This window comes from Sinohyriopsis cumingii, chromosome 2 (assembly GCF_028554795.1).
Source record: "Sinohyriopsis cumingii isolate HCF-2022 chromosome 2, ASM2855479v2, whole genome shotgun sequence".
Taxonomy (NCBI): domain Eukaryota; kingdom Metazoa; phylum Mollusca; class Bivalvia; order Unionida; family Unionidae; genus Sinohyriopsis; species Sinohyriopsis cumingii.
The window spans coordinates 111113760-111125915 of record NC_142962.1 but is presented as its reverse complement, the minus strand read 5'-3'; positions in this window follow the sequence as shown (position 1 = coordinate 111125915).

Here is a 12156-nt window from a genome sequence, read left to right as displayed (position 1 = left end):
TGCAGGGGTACGTAACGGACTAAATCGAGCCAGTTCTTGCTTGGACAAATCCAGTAAGCTCTGTAACATGCCCGATCTTTCTTGAACTTTGATTTTGGGAGAAGGTACTTTGTGAGCGGCAGCCACTGCCACTAAATGGAGGGTCCTGCCACTGGGGAAGTTCTTTTTGGGGTCATCAACGGAGAAGTTCTTGGTGTGATCAACGTCTCCAAGTACTCTTCAGTTCTTGGTGTCATCAACGGAGAAGTGGATGAACGTGAGGATGCCGGAGACGCAGTCACTGCCGCGGCAGATCGTGGTTTGCGAGTGTAAGGTTGCGTCCTGGCCGAAGTGCCTCTCTTGCGACTAGTTTTCTTCTGTGGGCTTTTCTTTTTCTGGGGACTTTTTCTCTGTTTCTTTTTCTGGGGGCTTCTTTTCTTTTTCCGGGGTGGCGTCTGGTAAGAGGAGGGCCCCGCCACTGGAGACGTGATCCTTGGGGACCTGGTCTTTTTCTTCTTGGGGCTTCGTTTGACTTTTTTCTTGGGGAGAAGTTTGGGGGCATTAGGATCCCATCTTAAGAGAGAGCGAATGATGACCCCTCCTAGAGTACCGCTCCCTCCAGGTTTCAAAATGATTTGTTTTATGGTTTGAGTGTCGATGCGGGAATCGGCCAGTTGGACCAAAGCGACTTTGTTTCGATCAAAAAAGCGTTTGGTTTGATGAGGAATCTGAATGATTCCTTGGAGTAAGTCACGTGCCGTCACCGTGAACCATCGTAAGACTTCTTTGAGACTAGCTTCTAAGACACGAGCTCGTATTTGTGGATTTTTTCCTCGACTGATGCTATACAAGGCACGAATCAATTTGACGGGAAGATGCGACTGAAGGGACGTCATGTTGACGTTGTGTGAGACAGACGAAAAGGGCCTGAGGTCTTTATAGATTTTTTATGTGGAGTGAAATTAAGTCGAGGAAGGAGACTTGTACAGGACAGGCCCTCCGTCTTGGCACCAGTGGTGAAACAAGTGGGTACGAAATCGCAAATCCTCGGGGGTCGTAGGTTTCAAATCGACGAGTAAATAAGCGTGTGGAGTTTGAGTGGCATCGTCGTACGCCTGAGTCAGCCAAGGCGTTCCTAACTGTTTGGCTAAGACATGCACTTGCGATTTATCTCGAGGGCTTTTAAACAAGACCACGTAATGCGCTTTGAGACTGATGGTGCGATGGGCTTTACTTTGTTGAAACAAATTTTGGGTAATGTAAACGACACTGGCATTACGATGATGCCCTTTGCGCGTAAACCACAGTTTAATTTTTCTTCGTCTTCTCCTAACATGTCGTCCAAAATGACCAAATGGGTTTGACGGGAGTCAAAGACGATGCCGTCGTCTTCTTTAGGAATGCCTTCCACAAACACGATGGAATCGCCTTGACTTTCTCGCAAGAGGCTGTACGCCGATTGCCACTCTTTGTAACACCACACGATTCGTTGAGGTGGCCGATCGATCAAATGATGTTTATGTTCGATCAAACGTTCGACGAATTCGGTTTTGCCTGAACCGCTAGGTCCAGCAATCAGCATGTTAAAGGGATGGCGAAGATACAAAGCCTCCCAACTGGCACGATCTAAGTGTTCGTCGATGACTTTGACAGTAGAGGAAGAGGGAGCAGAGACAGCAGAGGTAGCCATAGTGTCAGAAATGTCACTTGTGACACGAAAACAAACAAGACAAGAGTTTATATACTTTTTTCAGAACACGTTTATTGAATGTTTCTAACATGAATACGAAAGACAAAAATACATAAAAGCCAAAGGCTTAAGTACAAGGATAAAAGGCACATGATAACCATTAACGTGGAATAAAAACAAGTGTCTGTACAACATGTGTTGGGTAATGTTCTAACCAGTTCTATAGTAGGGGGTAAGGTCACACAAGTGTCACCCCGAAAGGGTCTTTCAGGCCTGTCCACGACAGTCCCGTCCAGGGTGACGGGTTCTTCTGGCACCGTCACTAACACGGGTTGAAAAGTAACTTTTTTCCTTGAACAACTCTCGTGCATACTGGGCCACTTCTTGGGTCCAAGTCTTAAAACCCCATTCTTTCCAGGCACGGACATCTGTCCAATGGGGATGTAAGTCACAAGCTACACACACATCGTCATACACGTCTTGGGTAGCTAAAAGTTGACGAATCTTTTTTTCCTGTTGAGGTCGAGAAGTATCCAGATGAAAACGCAAGGCTTTGAGCAAAAGGAGTTTTTCGTGACCATTTAAGGCCATTGAGGTGGTAAGTACTGATCGTAAAGAGTCCACAAAGAATCGGCTGGTAAACGAAATCCCAGAAAACCAGTCACTAAGACACACACCACTTGTCGACCCAAATTGAATGGATACAGTTCTTGTAATAATCGATGGTAATGATCCACGGTTTGAATATGGTCATTGAGTTCCTTCCACGGAATCTGTTCAATGACATGTGACATAAGCCGTGGCATGGCAGCCTGTTTTTATATTCTCTTTTTTTCGGATGCAATACACATATTTTCTAGCCAGAGATCTTCGTTCTCCAGTAGGGAATCTAAATCTTGCATACTGTAACCGAAACGTCAGAGTTCGTTTAGAAGTTTCCTCTTCCGCTAAGTAGATTCCACGTAACAAATGTTGGTAATCCTTTAACTTGTCTTCCTCAATGCGTTGCACTAGGTGAATCTCGAAGTAACCATAATTATGAACATGTCGATCATTAGCGACCTCAACGTTTTCAACAATGTCTGACCATTGAAACAATTTCTGACGAATCAGTTCTCTTATACCATTCAGGTACCAGTGGTTAAAGATCTGGTGACGTAACGGATGCAATTGTTCTTTACGTTTGACTTGTATTTTCACCAGCTCTCGGTAAATCCTTTCTCTCAACTTCTCAGGCAAGTCCAAAATGTTCTCTTGTAAAGTATCCATAAGTATATACACTGTTTTTGGAATCCTTGGGTGGTGGCCAATAGCCGCGTTTACCTTTGTGCCTGATGTAATATCCACTCATAATCAGTCTTCTTACACTTTGGAACAGAGCATAATTTAAAAACGGTTCAATAACTTTGTGTTTGCGTTTCACTTGTATTTTGATCAGTTCTCGGTAAATGCGTTCTCTCAACTCCACAGGCAAGGCACGAATGTTCTCTAGCAAAGTATCCATAAATAGGTCATACTAAATCCTCTTTTGTCTGACACAAGAAATGTACCGCTTGCACAGACATGGTTTTACTTCAGTGTCGAATTTAAATCGTTTAGTTTCTAATTTACACATTACAATTCGTTCAGAAGTTTCCTCTTTCACTAAGTTGACATTGTGAACAAGATGTCTGTAATTCGTTAACTCTTCCTCTGGAATTCGATGCAGTACGTTTACAATGTAGTAGATAGAATCATCCAGAGCAAACCAATCCTTTTTTAAAACCAGGGGGTCGTTGATCAATGTCTGTCCAATGGATCACTTTCAATTGAATCAATCCTTGTATAGCCTTCAGGTACCAGTGGTTCAAACACTGGTGATGTAACGGATGCAATTGTTGTTTACATTTCACTTGTATTTTGACCAGATCTCGGTAAATGCGTTCTCTCAACTCCACAGGCAAAGCACGAATGTTCTCGTGTAAAGTATTCATGAACAGATTATTATGGTAAGTTACTTCAATGTCTCGGTCCCACTAAGGGTAAGTAATGACAATTCGGTGACCATCGAGCATGTTCTACGTAGACCGAATCTTGCGGTTCCCAGTAATGAAGTGACACACCGCAACTGAAGCACTTGACTTTATCTCCTTCGCCCAAGTAGAAAAATCTGGCTCTGGCTAATTCTTCGGGGGTCGGTCCTCCCATTTTCCTTTGAACGATTGAAGACGATTTTCAAAGTCGCAGTATTCCGACAAACGCACAGGAAACGAATATTCGTCTTTCACAGGTTCGTTTCGATGAGGGTTGCGTGACATGGGCAAGAGTTTGCTCAGGGCTGGATTGCATCCGTAGGGGGGTAGACGTGAAGGTGAACATTCCCCTTGAAAACGAAACCCAGTAAAATGTCCAAGAGGACGAGCGGCATCGCTTTCGCATCCCTCAGGTTTGACACGCACAGCATCACTTTCCATGATAGGGGTAGTGAGAACAAAGTTGCCATGATGCTTTACGGCATCGCTAAGGTCACAACGTACAGCATCGTACCCATCGCAAGGCTCACAATCGCATTCCACTTCCGAAGCCTCACACTTGAATTGTGCCTTTCTAAATAACTTGTTTTGTGTTTCTCTGAAAGTTTTCATCTTGTTCGCTCGGTCTTGGTAGTCACAATGAACTATCGATCCTGACCATAGCCCCTTTTTATACTAGTCGCAATGCAGTCTCCAGCTTGTACATCTTTCCTTTTTTATGTTTTTTTATGTCTTGTTCTGGAAGGTACCGTCTCTAAGGTACCGTCATAATTGTACCGTAGTGTGATGGGTGGAAAGGCCATAGAAAGGTAAGGGCAGTGCGGACACCATCGAGTATGTTCCAGAATAGCTGAATCTTTATAGATACATAGATCCATTCGTAACTTCAGTTCGCAAGCGAAACACTGTATCTCGTATCCCAATCCTGACTCAGGTCCCAAGTAGACAAATCCTGTTCTAGCTAAAACATGCGAAGAAGGTAATCCTTCCCTATCCGTAGGCCATTTCTGAAACGTGTCCAATCGACGGGCACAATCACAATAGTCAGGTAAGAAGACTGGAAATGGTAGGGTTTGAACTTGGAGTTCTCATTGGGTTTCTCACTCGATTCTTGCTGTGGCAAAGTCATCCTTCTAGCGGGTGACTATCATCTTACAACCAATGTTTTATACCAACGTGTCCATACGGTAAGGTGAAATGATTGGGAAGTCGAACTCGCTTCTGGTACACGATTTGATAGACTTGTTCCAAGGGTCGACTGACGATGTGGTGAGTGGGTAAACGTACAATCTTGCTCGGTTGATAGGTGGTCACTTTAAAGTGTTCATCCTCTCCCGATTGCAAGGCTTCTTTTAATACCCCAAAGTTCACCACACGACTGGTACGATAATTCAGAGTCAGTCCTTTCACTTTGCACGTCGTGTGCACTTCTCCTTGTGGGTCCCGGTATTCGTAGCCGTAATTTTTGGGACCGCCACTGACGAAACTTAGAATCTTGTCGACGGGATGCTCGTCTGTCCAGGCTCCTAAACGGTCTCATTCGATGTCAGGGTGCTGTTGACTCGGGTGATGGATGTAAATGCAACTGTCCGTGTCAAAGTACAGGATGCGTTCCCCTAACAGTTCTAAAGCTTCGTACAATTTTAAGCGAGCATGAGCGGTCACGTAAGCCGCAATGATGACATTTCCAAAAGGGTCGTCTTGTACAAAGTCCAGATCTTCTTCGTAATTGACCAAGATCAAATCCTCGCGAACGACGTCCACGTGTTTCATGTATTTAGTTTTGTCGTGAATCATCTGGAAGTAGCGGGAAGGTTCTGTCAACTATTCCGTCTTGGGTAAACACAGTCATTGTGCCATTTTACCCCACGAGCAATTTAACATCACTTTGGCAAACGATCGCCTGCCTTCGTTTTTCTCGATGTGGTCTAAAGAGATGCCTTCTTGTTCATAGTATTTCTCTTTGAATTGTATTTGGTCTTCAGGAGTGTGACACCAGGACGGATAGCCGCTGGCTTCTTGCTTCAGTTTCAAAAAGGCATCCACGTAGTCGGCGAAAATGCCTTTCTGACTGGGGTCACCCTTGTAGTATTGTTGTGTCTTGGGAAAGTGACAAATTTCGTACATTTCTAACAGTTGGTATCCCATGTCCAGAGCTTTGAACAATTCCACGCTGACCCAGGTTCCCGTCAAGGCCCGTTCTTCCTGGCTGTGCTGACAAGGTTGGTCTTGGTTGCACGTTTCGGCACAAGTACGGCACAAGAGAAACATCAGTTTGCCTTGACAATGGTGAGGTAAGACGGGATGGTAGAGGTTCGTGGGAGGCAAAACTTTACACTTGATCAAACCTTCGTATTGTCGAATGTTTTTCAGGTCGATTTGTTCCGTGAACAATTGTTGGTGTCCTGTAGGAAAGCGACAATATTTGCACACGTAGGGATACAGCGAACACACGTCCAAGTATTTGATTTCTTCCCCTTTCTCTTCGTCGGCTTGGTACAGCAAACCGGTGGCATTGGTCCTTCCTCCGTACAAACTATCCCTCGGGTTCAGTGGATCCATGAACTGGTAACTTTCCACGAGGCGTTTAAACTCGGGATCGATTTTCATACGGTGATCGTACTCGTGTTCCCACATTTCCACCACTTGGTATCCTTCCTGTTCCAACTTTAGGCGTCGCTGACAAGTATCCTGGTACAAGTCTTCCATGGTTCGTTGTAAAAACTGATTTTTAGTGCTACGATCAGGGCAACAGACGGGACATCCGTGAAATAAGCAACCGTTAAACTCGTACACGATCTTGGGATTTTCTAAGTCCCAGCCATCGACCGAATGCATTCCGATGGTCTTTTCACCCCCTCCGTTGCGGGCATGCTGAATCCACTTGTCTTCCTTGTCGCACAAGTAATGTAACCAACGTAGGGCTTTGACCGAGTATTGACGTTAGACAAAGTGGGTCGTTTGAGGACTGATGACAGCCACGGTGTTTTCAGGCATGAATCGTTGTCGATACACTAAGGAACACGCTTTGGTAATGGTGCAAGCTTATTTCAAAGGATCGACCCCTCCGTGTTCCATGAACAGTTCTCGAAATTTTCCACAGCAACGTCGTAAAATGTCCACGTCGGAACGACAATACTTTAACATTTCTTCCTGAAAGTCGAAGGGGTCAGAGGCATGAGCCTGGTACCAAGCGTATAAATCTTCTCGTTGTTCGGTACGCATGTTGTCGGGGTCGTAATAGTGAGCCTCAGGCAAATGGGGTAGAACGGCATGTTGATTGGCTTTCATACTGAAAAAGTGAGGAAAATAACTTTTAGTCATTTCTGTCATTCCAAACGTTTTAGGCATTCGACTCAAAGGCAGGGCCAAGTAACTAATCGAATCTTTAAACTGCACTTGTCCCACTTGCATGAAAATGATTTTGGCTCCATTCAAAATGACTTTAGGACGTTCGGTGCCATGTTCCGTATAGTATCTCAAAAGAAACTGTCCATCGTATCCGGAGAAATTGTGAGCCATCACTGTGGCATGGCGATGACAATCTCGGTAACGTTCGATGTCCTCTTGGCTCCATGTCTTGTCGATGGGGTCTAAAACCCATTTGGCAAAATCGTCTAGCGTCTTTGGTCCTCGAAAGATTTTTTCACGCCCTCCAGGAATTTTGCTGCAGTGAGGGCAATGACTGAAAATAGGTTCCTGAATGCACTTCTCGCACGCTCGATGAGCCACGCAGAAATTAGGAATGTGAATGCCGGTCTCTTGCATGCATTCGAAATCGAAAAAGATGAAATTACCTTTCTTCTTGTGACCGTCCTCTTTCTCTGCTGAGGGTTAGTATTTTTGCACGTAACATTGGTGTTCCAAGTCCACGATGTGGTGACAAATGTGACATTTTTTCTTTCCTCGACATACGTGTGCCTTGGCATTATTGGTAAGTATGCCTTGTCCACAGGTAGGGCACAATCTCAACAGTTGACAAGCACATTTCTGCTGTGAACCTTGCGTCTTCAAATGTTGTTGGTAACATGTAGGGCTGACAAACGTGCGCAGACAAGTTGAACAATGCACTGGTCCTTCGCTCAGACAGGGTGGAGAGGCCAAACATCCTGAGCATTTCAATCCACAATGCTTGTGTTGCTCTCGATTATTAAAACCATGGTCACATTTCTCACAGCAATAATCGTATCCCAGGAATCCGGTGATACTGGTAATGGTATCAAAATGGTCATCATGATAATAGACGTGAATGTATTTTCCGTCATTAAAGTCTTGGCCTCGAAACAACAGAGGTCCGCGCACTTCTTGATGGTGCACTTTCAAGGTGTATCGTGGAGCTAGGGCATCTTGCAATTTTTGCATCTCTAGAATGCCACAGGGTGTGTCTTTGGATAGGTCAGCTTGTTGCATCAGGAGTTCTGCTTCGTTTCGTTGTTTGGCTCGGTCCGATCGTTGAATAGTTTTCCAGGCTCTTTTCCATTCTGCCGTGTCGTTCTTGTTGGCATAGGTTCGTCCCACCACGATGGCTCGGGCTAAACACATCTGGTTTTGAGGGTTGTAAATTTGGACGAGGCTACGCTTAATGCTGCGAAGCTCGTTCACCAATAACATCTTTTTGCGTCCAGTCCCTTGAGGAGGAGAGACGTGGGTCATGTCCAGTGTGGCTTTTCTATCCGTGATGTCAAACTGGTCATTATATTGTTGCACGTGTTGAATCTTGTCCATGACTTTGGAAGCGGTCAATTCTGCCGGGGTGCTAAACCAGATCCAAACAGGGGATTTCAAACCGTCGTGTTGTATGGAAAGTCTCAAGCGATCGTCTTCTTTGGGTTGACATTGTCGCTTGAGTGAGGTGAGCAAAGAATCCCACACCCCAGTGATGAACACTTCTGCTTTCTCTAACGGTACTTCAGCCTTGAAATCTTTAAACTTCACCGTGTATTTGTAAGCCGTGGTTCTAAATTTTCTAGAGGAGCGCTTTTCCGTCTCTCGAATGGAATAGTATTTTTTAGGGTTGACTAAGGGTGGCGAACTTGGTTTAGAGGGTTCGGATTCTGGTTCACTCATGTCCTCTTCAAAATCACTGGCATGAATTTGTGCCAAGACTTAGCTCTGGTACGAGGCGATAGATCACGTTTCTGCCTCTTACTTTCTTCTTCTTTTTTCTTCTCGAATGAATAGGATCGTTTCATCTTGAGTGAAAAACGTCAAATGACTCAAGTTTAAACACCATGGACTAATTTATAGTCATGGCAGACCAGCGTATATAAAAGGGTGTGTGTCTTTGTCCTTTCACTATTCATTTCACTCTCTAACCGAGCACAACGATGGAAGAGACTAGCCAAATCGAACGTTTCATCAGAGCTTTGCGAGGGATCATTAGAAAATTCTCTTCAGACCACCCCACGGACTACTCTCCTTCCTTTCGAGATAAAAGTCAAGATACTTGCTATATCTGTCAGAAGAAAGGGCATTGGTCTTCAGAGTGTCCAGACCGTCAAAAAAAAAAAAAACAGGGGCTAAAAAAGACAAAAGTCAAGATTCCTGTTATTATTGTCAAGAAAAAGGACATTGGTCTCCAGATTGCCCAAAAAAGAAACAAGAGGAGTCAGAAGAAAAGAGGGATTCTTCAGACGAAGAGAGGGATTCTTCACAGGAAGAGAGGGATTCTTCAGAGGAAGAAGAGGAAGAAAGAAGACAATTATATTTACAAGAGGCAAAGAAAAAGAAACAGGAGAAGAAAAGAAGAAGGGAAGAAAGTGAGGAGGAAGAAGAGGAAAAGACGGTGAAGAAATTTAAAAAACAGAGAGGGTAAACAAAGAGACAGAAGAAGTTAATGAACTTTTTAAAGTGTTCTGTTGTGAATTGTGAATTGGACTGTAACAATGGATAAAAGAATAAATTAATTATATAAGGTAAGTGTCTTTGAGTTTTGATTTTAATATAAGAACGTACACTCACGCACTCATATACACGTACTATAGGGGTAAAATGTGTTTTTTTTAGTTATTGGCAATTGAAATTGTATTTCTTTTCGAGAGTCGTGGGTGGCCGTGAAAAGGGCCTTTTTTGGTGTAGGGGTGAGTTTAAGCAATCAACTTTAACTGCCTTAAGCCTTTGCCACGGCCGAGGCCTACTTCTGGACTACGTAATGTTGATGATGATGATGATTTGGTTGAAATCACTAAGGGTGGTACGGTAGGCTTAGTCACAGGGTTATCGTGTTTAGCTCGGGAAGGTCGTATTCTCTTCGGTCGTAGTAAAGAAGTCTGATACATTTGTTTCAGACTTCTTAACTCCGCTAAAATGTCCAATAGTACCGTGACCGTTTGATTTTCACCCTCTTGTTTCTTTGCCGCTACTTCTTCTTGTTGTTATTTTTTTCTTACCTCTTCTTCTTCTTGCTGCTGTTGCTGTAGGAAAAAAGCTTGTTCCGCTTCCTTTTGTCGTTGTATAAATTTCTCCAATTCTTCTTTCTGTCTCTGTCTAAAATTCTCCACTTGCGGTAATGAAGAAGGTAACGAAGGTTCCGGAACAAATTCTTGCGAGGTAAGAAAATCCACAAAATCCCAATGTACCTCTTCTGAAAGTAAGTCCTGGTTCCCTTGGGTGGTCTCCACTGCTGGTGCACCCCAATGAATCGTTTTCTGAGTCTCCGTCATGTTGAATCACTCTCGCATAGATTGACTGCACACAGGCGCTAGCGAATCTATAGAGACCACGTGACGTCACAAACTGCTCTCTTCGGATTGGATGCGGGCTGACTGAATTTTGTAACGCGTGTTCGGATTGGTGAATGAACTCAATCCGTTTCAATCCTTCCTCTACCTATAAATAAGCGCAGTTCACTGCATTGATTCACCTGTTCTCGTCGCTTCAAGATGTGGACCACAGTCGAGTCATCCACCCTTGTGTCTTCAATGATGTTTAGGACGGACATGCTCATGTATGTCCGGTCCAAGTGGACCGTTGTCGACAAGTCAGACACCAGTCTGTGGATACGAAGAGTGTACGTAGAAAGACAAGGTTGCCTCAAGAGGACACTGATTTATGGCCCTCGAGTAAGACGCAGCTTGAGGAAAAGAAGATGCCGCAGATGCCGTTTATGTTAAGGGCATATTAACATAAACCCAAAGGCCCTTTTCAGGGCCACCCACATTTCTCAAAAAGAGAATGACTTTCGATTGCCTACCCCTCTTTTAAAAAAAAAAATTAAAAAAAAAAAATCCCATGTTCAATTTCCCTTGTCGCTCAACAGTCCCACGATTTTTCTCCATGTTAATTTTCCATTGTCGCTATATGTTCCCAAAGGGGGTCTGTAATGCTAATTCCCATTGTCGCTATAGTATCCCACTTAACTACTAGCATATCTTCCAGAATCCTCAACAAGTAATATTCATGTAAAGTTTTGCAAAGACAACGGTTTTTCTGTTTTCTGTGTTTGTCTTGTATGTTTTGTATTTGCCTTTTACAAAGGCTCATTAAGAGTCGAAAGCGCATAGGCTAGTTAGTTCCTTGTTTTGCACTGTTAGTAGTCAGTTTATTACATCTATCTTAATCAATCCCTTACCAATGTGATTCCTTGCTGTATCCAGTGCACTTGAAAGAACTGTTATTTGACATATGACTTGTATTCTTTATATATATTTGGAATTGCCAAATATTTGCTTAATATTTGCTGGAGAAAACAATGAATTCACTAAACAACGTTAACTTTCTTCTCTTTCTATTTCCTTCTCTATTTAATTAAAGAGTTAAATAAAAGACAGTTAATTATATTAATATTTTGTTATATATTCGAGCTCCAAAAAACAAAGGAAAGTAACATAAAAAGAACAATATCTGCAACGCCTGGTACCTTTGCTTTCTTACATATTTGATGTCGCTGAATAAATGAAGGTACGTTCATTTTTAGTAACTAAACATTCCCTTGTATTTAAGTTTGCTATGAAACACAGTCATCATTAATATGGAACAATATTTAATGTTAGTCTGTTACAACTATTTGTACTTTATTGGCAATTTCTGTTAGATACATTTTAATTCTGAATTGCACGTGTTTTATTTAAAGCAAGAAATTTTTTATTTCCAAAATAAATGTTTTTGGGAAAAAATGCTACTTTTTGGCACTTTTAAATTAGACTTTGTTTCGTCTGTGCAATTGTATGAATCATACATTCTAGTAACATTATTTATGCTAGTGTTCATGAATAAAATCTGCAATATTACCTATACGAAGATTAAGTTGTCCAATGTTATATTTGCTTTAATATGTCGAGTTCGCCTTTTGTGACATAAATATGAAGTTTGATTTGGCAGACTGCCCGTCTATGTCTTTGAACGAACACTCATACCCTTATCTGCTCGTACTTTTGGCACCCGATTCAAGGCTCTCATTAGAACGGTTATAAAGATGGATGGAACATGTTTAACCTCTGATTCATGACGTATATTTCGATAGAAGTAAAGGTATGT